Source organism: Heterocephalus glaber, unplaced genomic scaffold (assembly GCF_053883595.1).
Source record: "Heterocephalus glaber isolate CG9 unplaced genomic scaffold, H.glaber_assembly_v1.0 deba00001472, whole genome shotgun sequence".
Taxonomy (NCBI): Eukaryota; Metazoa; Chordata; class Mammalia; order Rodentia; family Bathyergidae; genus Heterocephalus; species Heterocephalus glaber.
Genome location: NW_028258315.1, coordinates 80,700,257 through 80,723,850, shown reverse-complemented (window position 1 = coordinate 80,723,850; position 23,594 = coordinate 80,700,257). Strand labels below are relative to the sequence as shown.

Genomic DNA, 23,594 nt, shown 5'->3' with positions numbered 1-23,594 from the left:
TGATGATCTTCTGCATTCTGTTTGCCATTATCTTATTAAGGATTTTTGCATCTATGTTCATTAGTGAGATTGGTCTATAGTTCTCTTTTTCGGTTGGGTTTTCTCTGCTTTGGGGATCAAGGTGATCCTTGCTTCCAGGAATGAATTTGGGAGTATTGCTTCCCTTTCAATTTCATTGAAGAGTTTAAACAGTAGTGGCAGCAGTTCCTCTCTAAATGTCTTGTAGAATTCAACAGTGAAGGCATCAGGGCTCGGGCTTTTCTTAGTTGATAAGTTTTTAATTACATTTTCAATTTCTTTGGTTGATATTGGGTTGTTCAGAATTTTTAGGTCTTCTTCGTTCAATTTTGGTAATCCATATGTGTCTAGGAATCTGTCCATTTCTTCTGTGTTGTCCATCTTATTGGCGTATAGTTTCTGGAAGTAGGTATTGATGATCCTCTGGATTTCTGCTGGGTCTGTTGTAATTTCACCCTTTTCATTCCTAATTGCATGGATTTGGGCCTTTTCTTTCCTTTTTCTGACAAGGTTGGCTAAAGGTTTGTCAATTTTGTTGATTCTTTCAAAGAACCAACTCTTGGCTTCATTGATTTTTTGTATCATTCTCTTAGTCTCCATTGTATTGATTTCTCCTCTGATCTTTAAAATTTCCTCCCTTGTATGAGCTTTGGGGTTCTCCTGCTCTTCTTTTTCTAGAAGCTTGAGGTTCAGTATGAGGTTGTTTAAATGGGCTCGTTCTATTTTCCTAATATGCATACTCACTGCTATGAATTTCCCTCATAAAACTGCTTTCATTGTGTCTCATAGATTCCGATATGTGGTATTGTCATTGTCATTTAATTGAAGGAACTGTCTGATTTCTTCTTTAATTTCCTCTGTGACCCATTGGTTATTCAGAAGTGTGTTGTTCAATTTCCATGTGTTTATGACATTTTTTGAGTTTCTTTTGCTATGGATCTCCAATTTCATCGCACTATGGTCTGATAATATACAGGGGATAACTTCAATTCCTTTGCACTTAGTTAAACATGTTCTATGTGTGAGTATGTGGTCTATTTTGGAGAATGACCCATGTGCAGCTGAGAAGAATGTGTATTCTGATTTTGTGGGGTGGAAGACTCTGTAAACATCTGTTAAGTTCATTTGTTCAAGAGTTTGATTGAGTTCTAGTATTTCATTACTTATTTTTTCTCTAGTTGATCTATCTATTTGTGACAGTGGGGTGTTGAGGTCCCCCACTACAATTGTATTAGTGCATATATGACTTTACATGTCCATTAGTATTTGTTTTATATAGTTAGGCACACTAGTGTTTGGTGCATAGATATTTATGATTGTCATCTCTTCCTCTTGGATTCTTCCCTTTACAAGGATGTAGTGTCCTTCTTCGTCTCTCTTAATCAGTGTTGGTTTGAAATCTACTTGATCTGCAAAGAGGATAGCTACTCCTGCTTTTTTTTGGGTTCCTGTCACATGGAGTATTGTTTTCCACCCTTTAACTTTCAGTCTATGAGTTTCCTTTAGAATGAAGTGTATTTCTTGTATGCAGCATATTGTTGGATTTTGCTTCTCGACCCATTCTGGCAGTCTATTTCTTTTGATTGGTGAGTTGAGACCATTAACATTGATGGTTATAACTGAAACGCATTGACTTGTTATTGTCATGACTTTTTCTTTTTGTTGGGTTCTCCCCCTTTACATTTAATTTCTTGTCATGCCAGATGGGTTCATTCTGCTTTGCTTCCTGGGGTTGTGACCTCAATGTCTGTTCCTAGGATATTGTGTAAAATTCTTTGGAGTGCTGGTTTGGTATTCACAAAGTTCCTAAGGTGCTCTTTGGCATGAAAGTATCTTATTTCTCCATCCATTTTGAAAGATAGTTTTGCAGGGTACATCAATCTGGGTTGGAGGCTGTTTTCTTTTAGGGCTTGGAATATGTCACTCCAAGCTCTTCTTGCCTTGATGGTTTGTGTTGAGAAGTCTGCTGTGATTCTGATGGGCTTTCCTTTGTATGTGATTTGTTTCTTTTCTCTGACTGCTTGGAGAACTTTGTTCTTCTGTTGTGTTTCTGGAATCTTAACAATTATATGCCTACGTGTAGGTTCTTTTTTTTTTTTTTTTTGATCAAGACTATTTGGAGTCCTATATGCCTCACTTATCTGTATGTCAAGCTCTTTTCCCATACTTGGGAAGTTTTCTGCCATTATTTCTGTGAGGAGATTTTTTTATGTCATCTGCACTCTCTCCTGTTTCTTCATTGAGCCCAATTAGTCTTATGTTATTCTTCTTTGCATCACCTAGCAGCTGCTGGATTGATTTCTCATGTTCCCTTATAATTTTGAAGCAATTTTTCTTTTCCTGGTCACTAATTGCAATCTTATCTTCTATATCTGAAATTCTGTCCTCACATTGGCTCATTCTGCTGTGTAGACTTTCAGCGGAGTTTTTCATGTCCTGAAAATCTATTTGCATCTGTTTTATGGATTCCATTTGTTTCTTATGTTGGGATTCCATCATGTTCCTGAGCTCCTCTCTAGATTTATTAATCATGTCTTGCACTAGGGGCACAATTTCTCCTGTTATCTGAGAAATTATTTCTGATTTCATTTTTTCCAGATCCCTTTTTGTTGCCAGTTCAGTGGGTCCAGGTGGTTGAGTATCAGAGTGTTCCATCTCATTTCCCTTTGGGGTTGCTCTAGGTGATCTGGAAGTCTGGTTTTGAGACTTATTTTTGTGTTTTCTCATTTCAACTGGGGCAGGGGCCTCTTAGGGCCTGCACAGATTACCTCCTCTGAGCTGGGAGAGGTGGGACAGGGGCTGGGAGCAGAGGTAGGGATGGTGACCCAAAAGCCCTTTCCTGTGGGCTGGGAGCAGTGGGAGGGTTGGTGGGTGGGAAGCCCCTTCCTCTGGACCAGGAGCAGTGAGATGGGGGCTCAGAAGCCCCTACCTCTGGGCCAGGAGCAGTGGGAGGGATGGTGTCCCCAAAACCCCTTCCTCTGGTCCAGGAGCAGCAGGACAGAAGGTGGTCCAAAAGCCCTTGCCTCTGGGCTGGTAGCAGCGGGAGGGATGGTGACTAGGAAGCCCCTTCCTCTGGACCAGGAGCAGTGGGATGGCGGCTCAGAAGCCCCTACCTCTGGGCCGGGAGCAGCAGGACTCAGTACCTTGGTCTGGTGGTCTGGTGTCTTCTGCATCTTTGTAGTGTGGAACCAGGTGGCTGCCTGTCTGCAGTGGGCTGATTCAGCATGTTCCAGAGGACTGGGGACCTCGGTAGGGTGTGGGCAGACCTGCCTGTCTGCAGCGGGGTGATTCGGCATCTTCAGCACAACTCGGGACCTCGGTAGGGTGTGCACAGACCTGCCTGTCTGCAGCAGCCTGATTTGGCATGTTCTGTGCGACTCAGGACCTCAGTAGGATGTGGGCAGACCTGCCTGTCTGCAGCGAGGTGATTCGGAGTCTTCCTCTAATATGGATTCTTAAAGTCTGATAAAAATTACTTGAAATAATCTACACTGCATACCTCAAGTAAATGAAAACAGCACTTGCACAAAGTTTCTCTCTCTCTCTCTCTCTCTCTCTCTCTCTCTCTCTATATATATATATATATATATACGTCGGTTATCTATTAGATACTGTCTGAATAAATATTACAAATAACATCTAGCAACTTCCATGGTCATGTTTTTCACATTTCTACTTAAGAGCATTCAATTCATTTCAGCATATGTTTAATTTATTTAGCACTTACTGATGGCCAGATACTAGTCTAGGTACTGCTGCATTTAAGAATCACAGTTAAGGTACCAAATCAAATAATTTTTATAAAGGCAAAGGACTTGTAATATTCATTATCAGACAGTCCAAAATATCCCTTGCCTATGCTTTTGAAGAGTTCATGCAAATGCATCATGCAATGCCAGATATCTCAGGGTTAATGATTTTGTGATTCAAAGTCTGGGTCTGTATTCCATGAAGATGGATATAATCACTGCCATAAATTGATGAGTTATGCATAAAGCTACAGTGACAAACAAGGCCACAAGCCATCACAGGACCCTGAAATTACTGATGTACTACTGAACCATCAGTGAGTGAAAGAGCAGGTGGCCCTCGCCCTGTAGGCTGCAGCTCTAAATCTTCCCAATGGACTGGGAAATAAGTATTTCACCATTTAACATGAGCAGAGGAAGTCACTTCATCACTGGCCTGTTCAATGAACTGCTGACACAAAAAACTTTTCCTCACTTAGAAAACCACAAGTACTAAGCAACTGCCTAACAGTTGGAAAATGCCTTTTTTGGTTTTGTTTTGATTTTTTGTCCATGTTAATTGTCCAACTTGAAAATAAAGGCCAATTCTCTTCGAAGAGCTTTGGAAGCATTCAGCATTTGAACTCCAGTCATTTTCCACTAACACTATGGAAGTAAACCCTTGGCAAATCTGCCAGTGGCACATATATTTATTTATAACTATAGTTGTGTATCCACATAATGATCCACTACATATCACTCAAATGCCAACTGTCTGATACCTGAACAACAATTCACTGGATAACATTTTCAAAATAATGTTAGGTCAAACCCATATTTATTACATAAAATCTTGTGGCTTAAAATTAGAAAGGAAGAAAGAGAAAACCCAGAATCAACCTGTCAGTTACTAAACTATAAATTTCTCCCAGAATTAATTTATATCATCTATCTATACTTTAAGACTAATTTAATTAATAAGAATGTTTAAACCTCTCCTGGAAGGACACATTAGCCTAAAATAAAGAATACACTGGCAGAATCCAATTAATAGTCAATTATATTATTGAGGAAAAAAAAGAAATATTGGCCTAACTTAGCTTCCAGCAAGTTTAGTGTTTCTGTCTTAATATTTAGATCTTTAATCCACTTTGATCTTAGTTTAGTGCATGGTGATAGGTATGGGTCAAGTTTTAATCTTTGGCAGGTTGAAATCCAGTTTTTCCAACATCATTTATTACATAGACTATCTTTCCTCCAATGAGGGTGGTTGGTTCCTTTGTCAAAGATGAGGTGGCTGAGTATGTTTGAAGTTGTTTCTGCATCTTCTAATCTATTCCACTGTTCCTCACATGTTTTCCTTTGCCAGTACCACACTGTTTTTATCACAGTAGCTTTGTAGTATAGTTTCAAGTTGGGGATTGTGATACCCCCAGCCATGTCTCTGTTGCCTAGAATTGCTTTTGCTATTCTAGGTTTCTTCTGGTTCCAAATGAATATTTGGATTGTTTTCTCTAGTTCTGTGAAGTATATTGTTGGAATTTCAATTGGCATTGCATTAAATCTATATAGTAGTTTTGGAAGTATGGCCATTTTCACTATATTGGTTCTTCCTACCCAGGAACAAGGGATGTCTTTCCATTTTCTTATATCTTCCTTGATCTTCCTTTTTAGAGTGCTGCAGTTTTCAGTGTAGAGGCCTTTTGCTTCCTTTGTTAGGTTGATTTCTAGATATTTCTTTTTTTTTTTTTTTGGATGCTATTGTAAAAGGAATTGTTTCCTGAATTTCTCTCTCAGTGAGTCTGTTATTTGTATATAAGAAGGCTATAGTTTTTTGAATGTTGACCTTATATCCAGCTACTCTACTGAATCTGTTAATTAGGCCTAGAAGTCTTTTGACAGAATTTTTTGGGTCTTCTATGTAAAGTATCATATCATCAGCAAACAATGACAGTTTAACTTCTTCCTTTCCTACCTTTATTCCTTTTATTTCTTTCTCATTTCTAATTGCTGTGGCTAATGTTTCCAGATCATTATTGAACAGGTGTGGTGATAGTGGGCATTCTTGTCTTGTTCCTGATTTTAGCATGAAAGTTTTCAGTTTTTGACCATTTAGTATGATGTTGGCTGTTGGTTTTTCAGATATAGCCTTAATCAGGTTGAAATAAAGACCTTCTATTCCAATTTTCTGTAGCATATTTATCATGAATGGGTGTTGGATTTTTGTCAAATGCCTTTTCTGCATCTATTGAGATGATCATATGGGTTTTGTCCTTGGCTCTGTTAATATAATGTATTACATAGGGCCAGGGATTTAGCTCAGTGTTTTTGCCACCTGCTGAGCAAGCGCAAGGACCCGAGTTCAATCCCTGGTACAAAAAAAAAATATATATATATATATATATATATATATATATATATATATAGTGTATTACATTTATTGATTTACGAATATTGAACCATACTTGCATCCCTGGGATAAATCTGACTTGGTCAGGGTGTATGATCTTCTTGATGATGCTCTGAACTCTTGAAGACATGAACAAAACCTCAGTAGCATGGGAACTAGCACAATGAATCAACAACTGGGATCTCATCTTAATAAAAAGCTTCTGCACTGCAAGAGAAACCACCAACAGACCTAAGAGACAACCTACAATGCAGGAAAACAATTTTAGCAGCTGTAGCTCAGACACAGGTCAACTATCAAGAATATATAAAGAATTGAAAATAATCAGATCCCCCAAATTCAAAGACCCAATTCAAAAATGGGCCACTGAAATGAACAGACATTTCTCAGATGAAGAAGTAAAAGCAGCAAATAAATATATAAAAAAATGTTCAACATCACTGGTCATTCGAGAGATGCAGATGAGAACAACACTGAGATTCCACCTCACCCCACAAAGAATGGCTGCTATTAAGAAATCAACCAATAACAAATGCTGAAGGGGGTGTGGGGAGAAAGGAACCCTTCTCCATTTTTGGTGGGAGTGCAGACTGGTGCAACCACTGTGGAAATCAGTGTGGAGATACCTCCAAGAACTAGGGCTAGAGGTCCCATTTGACCCAGCTATTCCCCTGCTGGGTATCTTCCCAAAAGAATTAAAAGAATCATACCACAGTGATATATGTGCACCCATGTTTATAGCGGCACAGTTTGTAATAGCTAAAGCTTGGAAACAGCCCAAGTGCCCATGAACTGGAAACTGGATAAAGAAGATGTGATATTTTTATAAAATGGAGTACTACTCAGCCATAAAGAATGAGAAACTAGAGACATTTATAGCTAAATGGATGCATATGAGGCCATACTCTTAATTGAAATAAATAGGACACACATGTAAATGCCAAATAGTTTCTCTAGTGTGAGAAACTGAAAGTGTAAATAGGGAATAAAATAAATAATTGATAATTTGAAATAGGAAAAAGTCTAAAGGTGTAGGGGTGGTGGGAGGGGAAGAGGAAAGGAAAGAAGGGTAAGGAAAAATTATGAGAAAAGAAAAAAAATGGAAAGGAAATCTATGTAAATAGGGAAGGGTGGAGGGGGTGAAGGGTGCACAGTTAATGGGGAAAAAAATAAGAACCAAGTTGCATCATGTACAGGTACAAACACCCAATGATAAGTATAAACGTACTGTATACTTAAAATGTACCAATAAAAAATGAAAAAACAGAAAAAGGATTCCTGGTCACCTGCTCGGGACCCCTCCTGCCCCTCAGGAGCCTTCCTATCAATACATATCTTCCTATTTTTTTTTAAAAAAGAAATATTGGCTATCTAGTAATCTTTGTTACAATCACCTAACTTGGTATTTTGGGAAGATACTGAATATGGTAATTTTCCTATTATCATGTTAATACCAAACACAAGGAAGAGAAATTAACAGTGAATGTCTACTGTGAATCTGCTGCTTTGCTTATAATATCCCCCTTAATCTTCAGAGCCATCTTATATGATAGTATTATCATCTTTATTTTAGAAGTTAGAATCTGAGATTCATAGAAGTTTTTTTAAAAAGAACTTATTCAATAGCTTTGATCTAATTCCCTTAGCTTTTCAACCTCACAAAGGTGTAGCAAATAACCTGAAAATAACTCCTTTCTCACCTGAACTTGCATTGTGGACTACATGCAAAACAAACATTGGTCTTAGTGACTTATCAAGGTACCACTAGGACATTTGAACAGATTGCTCCATCAACACTCTAAGATATCTTCTATAGCAAGCTTAGTATAATACCCCCACCCAAATACCTAATAGATGGTGGTTCAGCTCTACACACACACACACACACACACAGAGACACCAAAGAAACAAACAAAACAACAAAAGTGGAACTAAGCTTAACTGTCATCAGCAGTGCATCACTTCCATGCTGACCAGAGAAGTAGGGAGCTGGAGTGATCCTTTTATTGCTAACTCCAATATGCACAGCTGGGCTGAGGGGACCTCTTTTCCTAAATTCTGTTGCCAAGCTGAATTTTATGATCTTTATTGGCAGATGATCAAATGCAAACTTTTAACTTACAGCCAAGTTATTTTACAGCAGCTGTTGGAAGAAGTCATTTAGAATGCAAATCTAGTCCTTAATCTATGGGAAAACTGTTGCAGTGATAGATGGCTTTCAAGCAATAGTTAAAAGACACTCATGATGCCCCCTAGTATTATGTAGGAAGAAAAATTTACCTGCAGTTTGTGTTTGTTTTCTTTCATGTAATTGTCCTTATTGAGGGGTATTGGAGACTCATGGAAAAGGAGTTCAAGTGTTTAAATCTGTCTTGATCCCCTTTTTTACACAAGTAAATTTGTGATCAAAGACAGATGTACAGACTACATTTCAGATGATGTCTTCTCAGTATATAGCTCAGTCCTATGAAGCACATGGCAATAAGGATGTAATAATTTGCTTAGAATTCTTAGTGATGCAAAGAAGTAGCCATGTCAAGTTATCACTGATGGTGCCCTTAAAGTATCATGTTACTATGGGCCTGAATTATCAATTGACATTGATAAAGTCTTTTTCTTATCTATTCATGTGTTAGCTTTCATAACTGTGAAAGAATAAATAAGCTAATCAGATTTTGAGAAGAAAAGTTTATATTAGCTCACAGTTTCAGAGATTTCAGTCCATGGTTGTGTGGCCTTGTTCCTTTGGTTCTGTGGCAGCACAGTACCTCATAGCAGGAACATGTGATGCAGGAGGTCTGTTTACTTCATAGTTGCCAAGAAGCAAAGAAGAGCAAGACAGAATGAAGGAGGGGTTCTAATATCCTTTTCAAGGTTACATCTCCCACTATGCCCTCTTGCCTAAAGAAATCAACCACCTCCCTATACCACCACAGGTTGGTTACTGCTAGGGCTTGGGGGATGTTTACACCCAAATTATAACAACAGTGACCTTCTAGAATGCCTAATACATTAAGAATAATTCAATATCTTCAATCCTCTTTTCTATAGTTGAATGAAATCTTAGAAAAATGCTTAGTTTTGATTATCGGGAATTTGTTTCCTGAAGGAACCTGAGATTGAGCAATATGAATGAAGCTCTTACTTCATGATAACTGCCAGAGTTAAGGCAACAGAAAAATGTTTCTGGCCGGGGATTTAGCTTAGTGGTTCTGCCACCTGCCCCCACAAGCGCAAGGATCCAAGTTCGATCCCTGGTACCAAAAAAGAAAAATGTTTCTGTCCCTGTTTTGTTAGGTATGGAGAATGGAGAATCATTAGTGTAGCATTTCAAATTCAATTCAAAGAATTATTAGAAAAAGAACAAGAGGAAATTGTTTTCTTTAGCAAAGGATCAGAAAAGAGAAGATTAGCCATTGGAGACTTTTTTACAGCTTGGCTTTTTATACAGCAGAGGAAAACGTATAGTATAAATATTTTAATTTTCAATATTAGTCTACAAACTCTCTTAACCCATGAGGTAACCCAAGGTCACTTTCATGTGGCTCGCTATTCCACAAGAGCCAATCTGAACAAAGGAAAACAAACGTACCATTAAATGGGCTCATTTGTAGGTCCTGCACTTCTCTGACCCTGTCTCATCACTGTTCATCAATAGTTTTCTTATGCACTAACTTAGGTGAGTCTGTGGCAGAAAGAGTAAGGTATCAGTTGGGACAAGGAAAGTATCTTGCATCCCTCACAATCATGACAGGAAGCTATGGCCAGGTCTACTATTGTTAATAAATACTCCACTATGTTCTACAAGATTAGGTACTGCTAAAGACCTTGATCTTAGAAATTATCTTGATGCTTAAAGAGTAACAATCTCTTTGGAAATAATGTATATTTCTCTTTGACTTTATCATTACCTTTGCTGACAATTGCAAATTTTTATCTCTGTGTTATTCACTGTAATGGAGACTCATACTTAATAGTAGGCTTGATGCTAAGATACCCAGAAAAGCCTACATTTACTGTAAAACCATCTACTGTCCATGGATAGCCCATATGTTATGATGTCAGGAAACAGTGTAAGCTCATTGGAAGGAGATGAAGATATTCATTCACCAAGGAAGAACTGGGACAAATAAGGTTTCTCCCATCAATCCAAAAACATCTCTATTTCATGGTATGGGGTATGGGCTAAAATTATTTGAACAGGAAAGAAGAGGAAGACAGAACTTGGAAAATATTGAAATGCCATAGAGCTTGGTTAAAAAAAAAGCTAAGATGTACATGACCAGTGAACACCAGCATATTCATTTTATCATTGGTTATGCATTAAATAAATATTTATAAGCATTATAAATAAAGCAATGCTGTAATACTTGAATAAAACAAAGGATCAAACATGCAAAAATCTTTGCCCTGAGAGAATTTATGTTCTAGTTGAAGGTGGGCAAAATTACAAGAAATAACTAAATTATGTAGTATACTGGAAAGATAATTAGTGCTTAGGAGAAAACCAGCAAGTAAGAAGATCTGGGTCTTTCGAAGAAGTAAAATATGCATAACTCTGACAAAGAAGTATGCCAGACAGGGAGAATTCACTGCAGTGCCCTAGAAGGAGAAGTGAACCTGGACCATTGGAGATATAGGAAAGGTATGGCCAGGACAAGAGTGTAAGAACTGAAGCATTTATATGGCAACACAATTTAGGAAATACTAAAAACTCAGTGTATTGGTCAGATTTCTTGTTGCTGGGCAGAACACCTGACACAACCTAAAGGAGGAGAGATTCAGTTTGGCTAATGATTTCAGAGGTTTCAGTTAGGGCAAATCAAACCTTGTTCTGAGGCAGAAACATCATAGTAGAAAGGCATGGAAGAGCAAAGTTGTTTAGTTCATGGCAGTCAGGAAGCAAAGTAGGGGGACAGCGCCAAGAGGGAGGAGCCAAGGATGAGATATATGGCCTCTATGTCCCACCCGACACACTCAGAAGTGTTCTTTACTAATTAATCTCCTGAGTGACTCCTAAGCCAGTCAAGTTGACAATTAAGCTGAACTATCATACTCAGTAATCAAGGTGAATAATATTCAGTAAAATATTTTAAATATTAAGATCAATGCAAAAAAGACCTCATGGTGAACAAACATCAAAATTTTAGGGCTGGGGATTTAGCTCAGTGGTGCTGCTGACCTCGCAAGTGCAAGGTCCTGAGTTCAATCCCTGGTATCAAAAAAAAAAAAAAATTTAAACAAAGACAGGATCTAACTCTGTATTTGCATAACCTGCTTCACTCATCTGGTTCCAATAATATTTTACTTTAAAAATAAGTGATTAGTCTTTGGGTCAAAGTTTGCCAATTTTATTTTTTTAATATTGCATTAAAATATTATTTGTCTAGACTACCATATTGTTTGGTAACCCTAGAAAGTTTGCAACTGATACCAGTGCTTACTTGTCTTACTCAATCACAGACCAATCAGGAGGCCAGTGTGGCAGGAGAGGAGGAGTGAGTGAGGATGATGAGGTCACAAAGGCTTCCAGCGGCCACACTCCCAAGGGCTGTGTGGCCATTCCAAGGACTTTTGTTTTTTTAATCTAAGTGAAACACAGCACTATTTGACATAATCTTGAATTAAATTTTTAAAATGATGAGTAAAAGGAGTAGAAGCAGAGAAAATGATTAAGAAGATATTTATAATACAGATGAGAAATGATGGTGGCTTAGACATGAAGACAGTGAGAAGTGGTCAGATTCTGCATCTGCTTTGGGGTTACATGTAATACAATTCGTGTAGGATTGGATCTAGTGTGTGAGATAGGATGAAAGGTGACTTCAGTATTTTTAGCCAGAGGAACAAGAAATATGGAGTTGCCATCATCAGAGGAATGCTACCTGTGGAGCAAATTCTGGAGGAGAAAGACATAGTTTATCGTTTTGAACATTTAAGTTCAGTATCTCTAGCTAATAAAGTGAAGATACTGAGTGAGGAGAAATATAACAGTTTGGATTTGTGGAAAGATTTCAGCTGGGGATACAAATGTGGTAGTCACCCAGAAATATACCAATAACTTATTATCTTCCCCAGTTCCAGATACTGAAGCATTTATTCTATGAACCTATTTTCAGAGAACATATTTCTTTATGAGATATGGTAGCTTGTATGACATGTCTTTGATCCTTTTACCATTCTCCAATGCCATAGGAGTCTGTTTCAAAACAAAAGAAAAAGTTTTGTACATGCAATGACCTTTGATAGAATCTGTGTTTTCACTGAGGTTTTAATTCTTAGCATTATTCAATTTAAAGATGGGCAACTTGTTTCATGTTAGAGGAGATGGCAAGGTCAAAATTTTAGTAACTGGATCCCACAACAAATATGTTACTTCCAAAATTTGAAGCAAATTTTCTGCCAACATACATGTAATGGAATTATATTGTGAAGTAAATATCTCCAGAAGGGAAAAGCTGAGAGAGGAAGAGAGTCTATTCCCTGAGTATTTATTTAAAATAAGGATATTTCATATGAAACTGTATAAAATGAATTGTAATAAAACTTTCAGCCAGGTTGCATGTTTTTAAAAATATACCAATATCTACTTATTTTAAGTTAACTTTCAAAGTTCAACATTAGGTTATACACTGCAGCCACTGTTTAAAAGAACCATTTAAAAGTGTGAAAATCAGATTGTGGGTTAACATGACAAGTTCAAATGGAAAATTATCTAACTTGTCTCTCTGGACTGAGAAGAGAAAAAATATTTTAACCTATTCTTCATGCCATGAGAAGATCCAGGGTGCTGATTACTAATAAGGAATAACAGAAATGGGTGCAACAAAATATTCAAGTTTATTTATTTATTTATTTTTCCGCTACTGGGGGTCGAGCTCACAACTTTGTGCTTGAGAGGCAGACATAGTTCCACTGAGCTAAATCCTCAGCCCTCTTGTTTATTTTTAAACCTGCATAGTGACAAAGCACTGCTTAAAAAACTGATCAACTATGGAGCTGGGGATTTAGCTCAGTGATTCTGCCACCAGCCTCACAAGTGCAAGGTCCCGAGTTTGATCCCTGGTACCCAAAAGAACTCCCACAAAACACCTGATCAACTCTGACCCTGGGAGTATTCAAGACCACAGAGATATCAGTGAACATGTCTGAGCTTCCAACTCAGCTTTTCTAAGCACTGAAATCCCACCTAGTGTTGTGTGGTTTATATATTTCTATAAATATCACTTTCTCATTAATTGATGTCATTTGCCCTAGTTTTGTTTCACAGATTAAAATACAAACCATTAATATCTAAGTGCCAGTACTGAATGAAAATAAAGAGCTCTCTTTGTTGACCTATTTATTTCACTAAGAAATAGAGATATTTCAGTGTCATAATAAGTGCAATCATACAAGAAATTTTAGGTTTTTATGATTAAACCTTTAATAGAAACACATGATTTCTAATCAAGTGCACATCACTCTATAGTTGCATATGCTATTGTTCTCTTTATAGTTTGAATTCAAAATGTTACAATAGCGTTTATGATTCTCTATATGACTGTGTGAGATTTTATAAAGTAACAAAAGTACAACTAAATGCAAGAAAGAGAAAAAGATTTTCTTTGTAAAATGTACAAGGGACATATTAAAAGTTTTTAATGATATATTTATTTTAAATACTTTCTGAAATCAAATTTTTACTATCCTAATGCTTTATCTTTGTTCCATTGACTGTCACTGAAATGGTACTGAAAATGTTACCATTTAAAGAAATATAAGTTGGGAAATAAATAATCTTACTACATACACAGAATATATTACAGACACAATGTAAATCAATGCTGACTTTGAGCAATTAATTTTAAAATATTGACTTCTTAATATGTCTTTTGAAACCACAAAGATAGCTAGTTAACGCTGCTTAAAATAAGATAAAAATTAAAGATAAACATTCCCTTGCCCAAGCCAAACTATAAAATGGAAACTTAACTTAGTAAACCATTAAAAAATCAACAAAATTAGACTTGCAAGCATTTTATTAAAGCATATGCTAAACTGTTTTTACAGCAGCACTGAATATTGCATTATAAATCAAACAATTTTAATTGCTACAATATTTGCATTAGCGACTAAAAAAGTTAATTTGATGTTAAGAATAAAATAATTATAATCTACTCTTTTGAATCAAAAGGGAAAAAGCAGAAAAATAATATAGCTCTAATAATTGAGCAAAGTATGAAAGCTATTTTTGCAGGCTATTTTACACAAAAGAGAAGACCGAGTCAAAGATAGACATGACAACTCAATGAGACTCAAATGTAAATGATAAAACCATCTACAAAAGCCTTGGGGGAAAATGCTTTGCCCATCCAGGGATGATCTGTACTGGCCTCCAGGTGTAATATTATGTGCACTGATGAGCTGATCAACAGAACAGAACTTCTACCCAGCTGTAATCAAGAGTGATTGATGGTTGGGACAAAAAAGTTGATTATCATGACAAGTTCACTGATGCAGAGAAAATAAGCTCTGCTTGGAAACGGATAAACCTGTTCAGAGACTACCTTCTGAAACCTTATTTATAAAGGAGCCTAAGAGAAGGTCAAAAGTTGTACAGATGATCCTGATATGCTGATAAGCCAGATAAAAATAATGTATCACACCTCAATATTCACAGATTTCTTATATAAAGAATCTAAAAAGCTTATTTACGCCCAATAAAGAGTCACCACATATGTTCAGTGTTACACATGTTTTTATGGACAGATCTCTCTGCGTCTCAAAATATCACTGAAAATCATAAAAAAAATCTAGAAAATTAAACTTTCATAGCATACTGTGCTTCCATTTGCCCCTTGGAGCTCCTTTAGCACAGAGTTCCCCAAATGACTGCAACCTCTACCACCATCATATTCAATTTATATCAAAACACATATTTGGAATGAAAGGACAGATCCCCATGGCAGTATTTTGTATTTAAAATAAGATTCGTCAGGTTTGAAAAAGAAAATTTGGGGGAGAATTTGGGGTGTAGGTATGGTCTTCTAAAACAGCACTTAGATTATGCAGAGATCACAGAATGGAAGAAATACATAGATCTTTTGTACTGGTTTTAAGGCCATATAAGAAATTGTAGAAATGTAATAATTGCAATTTAGAGTACGGCTGATTAAATTTTATTCCCTTTAAGCTCAGGATCAAGCCAAATCACTACTTCTAAACCAATCTTCAAAAGAAACTTTAGGTATGAATAAGGTAAAATGAAGAGATAGGTTAATTAAATTCATATAGACACTTTTGGTCATGTGGATACCTGAAAAAGGTAAACATGTTTTATCACAATTACTCTAATTAATCCAGAGAATGGGACTCAATAGAATGAGACAATAACAAATGGCAACTGTTAGGAAGGGAAGGATACAAACTACCACAAAATTAAAATGACTAAGAACAGGCACTAATATGAGTTGCCTTTTTCTCAAATTTGCTCCTCTACCCAGGAACAAATCCCTCTACGGTCCTAGTTTTCAGGGCTCTTTTGAAGCTGGTGATTTATGTTGAAATAGACAATAATGAAACATAACAAAAAGGATACAAGTCCCAATAAACAGTGATTATAATTAATGGAAAGGGAAGAGCACATTTTGTCTTTGAGACTTTCAACTATTGGTACTATTACTTCAGTTTCTACTCTTAGTTCTTCATGTTTTATGACTGCTTACTAATCCTTTGAGAAATCCATATGGTGTGTCACTGGTTAGCAATGGGTCCTGAGTTTAATAGTAATGGGAATTAAAACAGGAAAATATAAATTCACAGGCAAAATGTTTAACTGGACAGTAAGAGAGATACAAGACTCCAACTTGAGCAGCAGCTGAAGGGGGCACACTTTGATGAAGAGGGTCATACTGGCCCACCCACAAAGAAGGAAGGCAGCTTTGAAGGCTTAGCTGAGGTGAAAGGGCCAGGGTCTGGTCAATTATTATCTCAGTCTTGGTTTCATAGCTCAGATTGAACCCTCAAGATTTGAGGGGCAATTTGGAGCCCATGAGAGGAATCCTTATGCTCGAAGGGCAATCTCAGTCATGCAAGACTCTGCTGAAATATAAGCTAACATAGGTTTAGGGTAATGGAGACTTCGGAGCATTAAGTGTTCTAAACCATGAAAGGTGATAAAGGTGATGGGCTAGGCAAGGTAAATTAAGGGCTGATAAGCATGATTTTGCCAATATTTTGACAGACTAGTGACTAACATGCCTGTACACAGCTCTCAAGAGGATCTGACTCAGAGTTCTACAACACGAAGGTCAAACTTTGTTCTATTTTTATCTATTGGGTATTTGTAGGCCTAAGTGAAGAGTCATGTTTTTTAGCTAAACTACCTTGACATCGCTGATTGTCTTAGAAGAAAACACAAATCACGCTTTTCATGAATAACAGGTTAAGGGCTCAGGACTTTGTCTTCTGTCCCTGTAGTGGTCTCTGACTCTCATAACTATGTCAGTTTAAAAATAAATACAAAACAATTGACAAAATTTTTTATTAGATATGTATATTAGGTAATTTCTTGGCAACTGGTCTACATCAAGGATTTTGCCACATAGCTAATAAAAACTACATCAGGCAAACAGTGATGAGCTTGCTGAAGTGCTCTGAGAGTAATTATAGTCGTTAAAACTTGGAGATTTTTGACTGTAGTGATTTCTTAAAAATTTTAAAAAATAATTTAAAATTCACAGATTGCTACAAAGCAATCTTTCAGTCATAAGAATCCTAAGTTTGCAGACATGCTTAAGTCTGTCTCCATATATTCATTTTCATCTCATGATGTAAATTTTTATGTTTGTTTCAGGGCCAGTGGCTTGAGATCTGAATCCTGACTTGCAGAGTATTCAGCACCAAGGAAAAGGAAACCTAAAATTCATTTTTATCAAAACATCCCAGTCATTTCAAATGTCTCTATGAAAGCTGAAACAGATCATTTTAGAAATTCTTGTTTCTAGCTTCATTTTCTGGTCACAATGTTAAGGAAAAATTTTCTAGTTTCCAGCACTTCATTCATTTATTCATTCAGCGTTTATTGAGTGATATCTAAGACACAGCAAAGTCCTACTTCATCTTCTTGAGGACCCAGGGACAGCTTTCTATTAATTGAATCGAACATACCTTTTGCTTCAGGACTTTATTCTGCTTCTCCATCACATTCTGCCATTTCATACTTTTCCCGCCCTTAACTTTCTTCTCAAACTCTTTGCCTTCAATGACAGACTCTTAGCACAGATTTTTTTTCCTTCTCCCTTCAATACTTACTATAATAGCAATACTCTTTAAGAGGGCCTTAATTTTAAAATGTGTTTCTATATTCCAGTAATCAATGAATGTTCTGCTAGTGTTCACACTTGATTATTTTCTGTAGTGTATGTTGAACATAAGTGGCCAGTTGTCTTAGTTGAAAACCATCAGCTGATGTCAATGCAACTCACAAAAGAAAGTTCCCCTATGGCATGTCACTTGACGTAATAAAGTGCCATACTAGGCTTGAAGAGGGCTGCTTATTAAACTACACAGTTTATAATATAAAGAGTTAAAAATAAATAAAAACTTAAGGGAATGAAAATTGAATTTTTACAACCTACAGATGAAAAGAACTACAAGCTATTATTCTCACTGGAAGGAGAAGAAGCTTTCAAATGTAAAAAGGTTCATAAGGCGAATGTACTTTCCTATATGATACAGGATTCAACCAAGCATACAACTGAATTACAATGTTGTTTCTCTAAAATGATTCTAGGTTTAAAAATGGAAACAAGAAGACAAAATTCAGATTTACTTGTACTTGGAAAGAAAAAAGGGCAGTTGTATTGGAATTAGAAAGCTTTCTCTTGAGATTAACCTAACATGATATATATATATATATATATATATATATATATATATGTATTTTAATTTTGACTTTTCTTTATATAGGGATTATTTTATTTTTTTAAGAACACTTTACAGTGTGTTGTTTATTGAGTGGTTACACCAGAAGGTGTGATAGTCGATGGAATTAGTGAGTAAACCTGCCTGGCTCTCCTTGGGTACCAAGGGTAGGTACGCCCACTTGGCTCAGAAAGGCCAGTAAGGAAAATGGACAGTGGCCATACCATGTCCAGAGGGTCCTAGGATGGCAGAGAAATACAGTTGGAAACAGAAACATATTTGACAACATCTTTTCTCTTGGAGGTTAGTTTTTTGGTCTATAAACTGGAAAGAAAGGCACAGACTTAAATAAATAAATTTATTTTGAGTAATGGCCTTTACTGAGCAATGTCCACCAATTCTGCTTCAAGTGGGTTTTCCCCTTGCAGCAATGCCAGGATTCCAGCCAAGGTCGCTTCTTTCCTCTGTTATGAAGGGGAGTACGAAGTGCATCTCTGTTCTTAATGGAGAGGACAGTGCCTTTTCTTTGACAGAAAAACAACCAGCTTAACTATGCAAGACAAGACTTGGTCCTCCAGTTAGCTTCTTTAGTTGATTTTGTCCTGGAATATATACAAATTATTGGTGGCAGCTACAGCAATAATGTTCTCCATGGGGTGCCAGGGTGTGTGAAAGATCTCATTGAAGTCCAGACTGTCCATACTAATCTCATCTTTCTTTCTTTTACCATCTGTACATACTTTTCAGGGTTTTAAGCTGGCTCAGGTTTTGGTGTTCTCTCTTGAAGCTTCCAGTGTAACATCCCTCCGAGTGTATCCATCAAACATTCTAAAGAAGTTGTTGTAGGACTCCCGTCATGATAGCACTGTCCGAACCATTCCAGCAGCACTCAAACTTGTCAAAGATGCAGTCATTCTCGTACAGGGAACAGATATTGCTTCACAGGTATTCATGCGCCTGATGGGTCTCCACAGGTCTGCTGTTCTCCATGTTAAGGTCCCATACCTTCATTGACAGGTAGTCTCTCGTCGTCATCATGTATCGACCACTGTGGCTGAATTTGACATCAGAGATGGATGAAATTATTTCTGAGAAAAAGGACCTACTGCTGGATCTTCAGGCTCTTCAAAAAACTTAAAATATCTGTCGCACAGGGCAGAGGAACACATGTCACATAGCTGGATGGTCCCTTTGCTGCTCCTGTAGACAAACACATTGCACTGGTGTGGGTGGAATTCGGCAGTGGTGATGACTTCCGTCAGCTCTTCCGTGTTAAGCAGGCTTGATATCCAGGATGTTAAAGCTTCTATCTGTGCTTTCTAAATTCCATAGGTTTATTCTCAGGTCATCTGCAGAAAGATATGTTTCATGATCACTATTTACTGAAATGGAATTTATATATGTGTGAGCATTTGCAAAAATTCTGCGTGGACTTGCTTCTACCATGAGGTCCATGGACTTCAATATAGGAACCCGTAGTGCTGTAATTCTAAATGGATCTCGAAGTCATCCATCTTCATCTTTCAAGTTATAACCTTCTGCTCTTTTATCCCATTCACTTATTTTCCATAATTTAATAGTTTTATCATTTGTAGAGAGTAGAAAATGAGCAGCATTCTGTTGCGGCAACCATCTAATTTTATTAATTTTTTCTTCAATTTCTAGACTTTTCAAACAGTCAAACTCTGGTTCATGACTTTGCAAGGTATTATAAACATATATTCTCCCCTAGAATGAGGACGGCTCTTATTCTCTTGTTCCTGTTGCAAAATAACAACTCTGCCACCCTTGTCTCCTGTTGCCAGAAGATCTCCAGAGTAATTAATTTCAACAGTTGAAATGATGTCAGCTTCCGCCACGTCCTGTTCCACGGCGCCCTTTACCTGCGAGAAGCACCACCGGAAGACATTACTGCCCTCTGGGCAGCCACCGCCTCTGGCTCCTGGCAAGGCAGCAGCGCGCCACCGGACCTGCCCAGCAGAGCGCCCCAGACTAAAGGCGCCCTGCCAAGCGCTCCGCCCCAGCCACTGCCGCTGCCGCAGCCCGGGATTATTTTATTGTACAGGAATTAGTTGATAAATCTAATTAATCTTGTCATTCAGTATCTAGTTATTTTCCTGAATTAGTATTTATAGACATGATTGATCAATAAGTAAACTAATCTATTATTTCTAGCCTATTAGTTCCTCTTATTGACATAATAAGTATATAAAGGCACTTTTTATGTCTTTAAGAGTTTATACTATTGGTCTGGGGATTTAGCTCAGTGGTTCTGCCTCCTGCCCCCGCAAGCGCAAGGACCTGAGTTCGATCCCCGGTACCAAAAAAAAAAAAAGTTTATATTATTGCATTTTAATTATGCAATGATTATGTTTTACTTGCCAGTTAAAACTTTATGACATTTAAAACGTGAACATTGGATAGTTCTATTTTAATAGAACTATTTAAAAAATTATCTCTGCATATTAAATTTATATCCAAGATTCAAGATAAAGAAACAATGTAAGAACCGTGAATTCATATGTGCCAAGTTTATACAACATAGACCTAAGAAACTGGACTGGGTAGTTGTCTGACAAATTCAAGTGATCATGATATTTAGTTCAAATGTAATCAAATAGTGGCAGGCTGAATAATGACAACCCAAAGATGATTAAGCCTGAATCCCTGGAAACTATGAATGTGATATATCATATGATGAATGGGGCTTAGGTGAGAATATAGAATTAAGATTGCTAATTAGTGGAATTTAAAGAAGAGAAATCACCCTGGATGGTCCAGCTGATACACTGTGATCACGAGGTCGGTGATGGACTGGAGGTGAGAAGGACTGAACTAGCCGTTGCAATCTTGGCAGATGGGAGGGACTCACGAGCAAAGGAATACTTCTACAAGACTGCAGAAGTTGCAAACAGTAAAGAACTGGACCTCCTTTACAGTCTCCGGAAGTCACAGAGCCTGCCAACAGTTTGATGGTGTCCCAGCCAGACTTATTTTAAACTGCACACCTCCATAACTATAAGGTGACATATTTGTGTTATTTCAAGCTACTAAGTGTCTGGTAATCCTTTAAGAAGCAATAGATGATTAACACAGAATATCTTGGCCATTATCCTTTTACTATATGCCAGACAGACCTAAAAACAAAGTTGTGAGGACAGAAACCATTTGTCACTAATAAATATATTGAGTCCTATATCACCTTGAAACTTCATTAGCAAAATAAATTGTTATTCTCTCTTATCAAGGAAATAAGTATCTGTAACTGCATACGTTATCTAAAGTATATCTGATGATATTTCTAGTTCTCAAATATGATTGTAGTATCAATTTACAGGATTAGAAATACTCCAAAAAAAAAAAGGAACCACTGTCTGGAAGTGGTGAGTGGCCCATCACTAGGAATAATCATCTGAAGATTTGCCCTGGATGTAGCAGATACAGTTTGTGCAATCAGTGGGAAACTTGATTCAATGACCTTAAAATCTCTTTTGGACTCCTAATTTATAGGAAGTTTTCTTGATACAGTGGAAAAATATTGACAGTGAAACCACTAGAAGAAAGATTATTTGAAACAGTATCATCATATGTAAGAAGCTGAAGTAATTTAGGCAAAGTAGTTTTTTGGGAGACTTTTCTACCTCTGTCTAATGAGTTTCAAGGTGAAATATGAATACAATTTAAGGGCAAAATAAGGAGCCACTTAAAATGACAACTATGGAAATATATGATTTCTCGGTGTCTACAAAGATCAAAATTGCAACTATTGAGTTTAGAACTCTCATTTATATATTAGGATGCTTCATTTTTACAACAGCTGGAAGAGATTATTTTTTAACAATCATCACGTGAAAAATACTTTATTGTTATACATTAAACCTGTAAATCTCTTCAAATTCAAATTAAATCAAGGTGTTCAGAATTACAACAAATAAAACACAAGTTTAAAAAACTTTAAAAATCTCTTCTATTAAAATAATTTGTGATTGGGATTATTATTTTTTGTATTTTTGTTTTTAAGCAGCTAATACCATTCAAGAGTGGCTGTGGTATAAATGTTTGTTTCTGCCAAACCTATATGTTGAAATACTAACTTCCAAGCTGACAGTATTAGGAGGAGGGGACATTGGGAAAGTAATTAGATCATAAAGGTAGAGCCATCCTGAACAAGATTCAGCCACGTAATTAAAAAAAAGCCCAAAGGAGCCCCTCCACCTGCTCCACCCTGTAAAGGCACAGCACAAACACACCATATATTTCCCAGATGTGGAAATGGCCAGTACCTGAATCTTGAAATTTTCAGCCTCTAAAACTGTGAGAAATAAAGTTCTGTTGTTCATATGCTACCCAACTTATGGTATTTTGTTACAGTAGCCCAAACTGACTAAGACAGGGACCATGCAGGAAATTTTTTTTCAAGCCACCAGAAGGAATTATTTCATGGCATTGGTAGGTTTAAGTTCATAAAATCATAACGATCCTTATATAACATGAAGTATTCTCACAGAAGAAACAAGCCACTTTCTTTATGCCATATTTCTTTCCTATGACTAATTATCTCATATCCTATCCTCATAAAGGAGCCTCCTAAGATATTTATTTGTCTGTGGAGACCAATACGGGAAGTGTTAATATTCTCTGCAATCTATATCTGTTTGGTCATCTCTATACTATCAATTTATGATAAGGTAATGGCACCTGGGAGGAGTCTACTTTGAATGCATGGAGCCCTCCATTTGCTTATGGTTTCCACTTTGTATTCCTTACAAACCAATATTTCCTCTTTCTTTTGCATCTAACTGCACACCAAGTCAGGTTTAGAAGTGGGAGTGGAGACATACGCATTTTTCATTATTGGCCACAGTCAAAATTATCACTGTGATGGATCCAGAGTCTGTGCTGATTCTCACAGAAGGCATAAAAGGTGTGAGTAACCTTCTGAATAACTTGCAAATCACTGGTCAGGTCCACAAATATTTCCCTTCTATGATGTTCTCCATTTAAGCATTATTCTTTTGGGGCTCAGTGATGTAAGGTCTTCAGGATTCCCCATTAAATTACTTATACTCTTAGGATAGTAACCTGAGAATTCTAACACATACAAAATTCAGGATGCAGGGCTGATGTGGGCTTAGGGGCTGTCATGGGAGACAAGGAAAGTTCAGAAGGCCATAATCTTCGCTTTCAAATATGATTTGGTATCTATCTTATTCCAGATGTGTACTCTATTGAAAACTGCATTGCTCTTAAATGTGATTATTCCCCAAAATACTAACTATATTATCTACATCTAACATTCCCAAGACACTGAAAAAATATATTAAATTGAGAGTATATAAAACTATATAATTGTGATTTTTCTACAGTAAACAACCAAATATAATGTGAAAAACTATAAAATTAAAGCATATACAGAGTTAAATCCTATCCCTGAATTCTAACACGCTCAGTTATTGGAGACAAATGTTTAAGAAATCTTTTCTCCTGCAAGATTGGAACTGCATAATACATTTTTAGTGAATATTAAATGA

At 36.8% G+C, this 23,594-nt stretch overlaps 1 protein-coding gene and 1 pseudogene across 6 annotated transcripts in view; both read right to left on the bottom strand.

Moving 5' to 3' along the window:
* The window catches only part of Znf385d (zinc finger protein 385D), a 1,018,268-nt gene that overhangs the window by 113,234 nt on the left and 881,440 nt on the right, over nucleotides 1-23,594 (bottom strand). The window lies entirely within an intron of this gene.
* Nucleotides 462-23,590, bottom strand: LOC147826434 (serine/threonine-protein phosphatase 2A 55 kDa regulatory subunit B delta isoform pseudogene; annotated as a pseudogene). Its single transcript, XR_015439178.1, has one exon. The product of XR_015439178.1 is annotated as a serine/threonine-protein phosphatase 2A 55 kDa regulatory subunit B delta isoform pseudogene (transcript).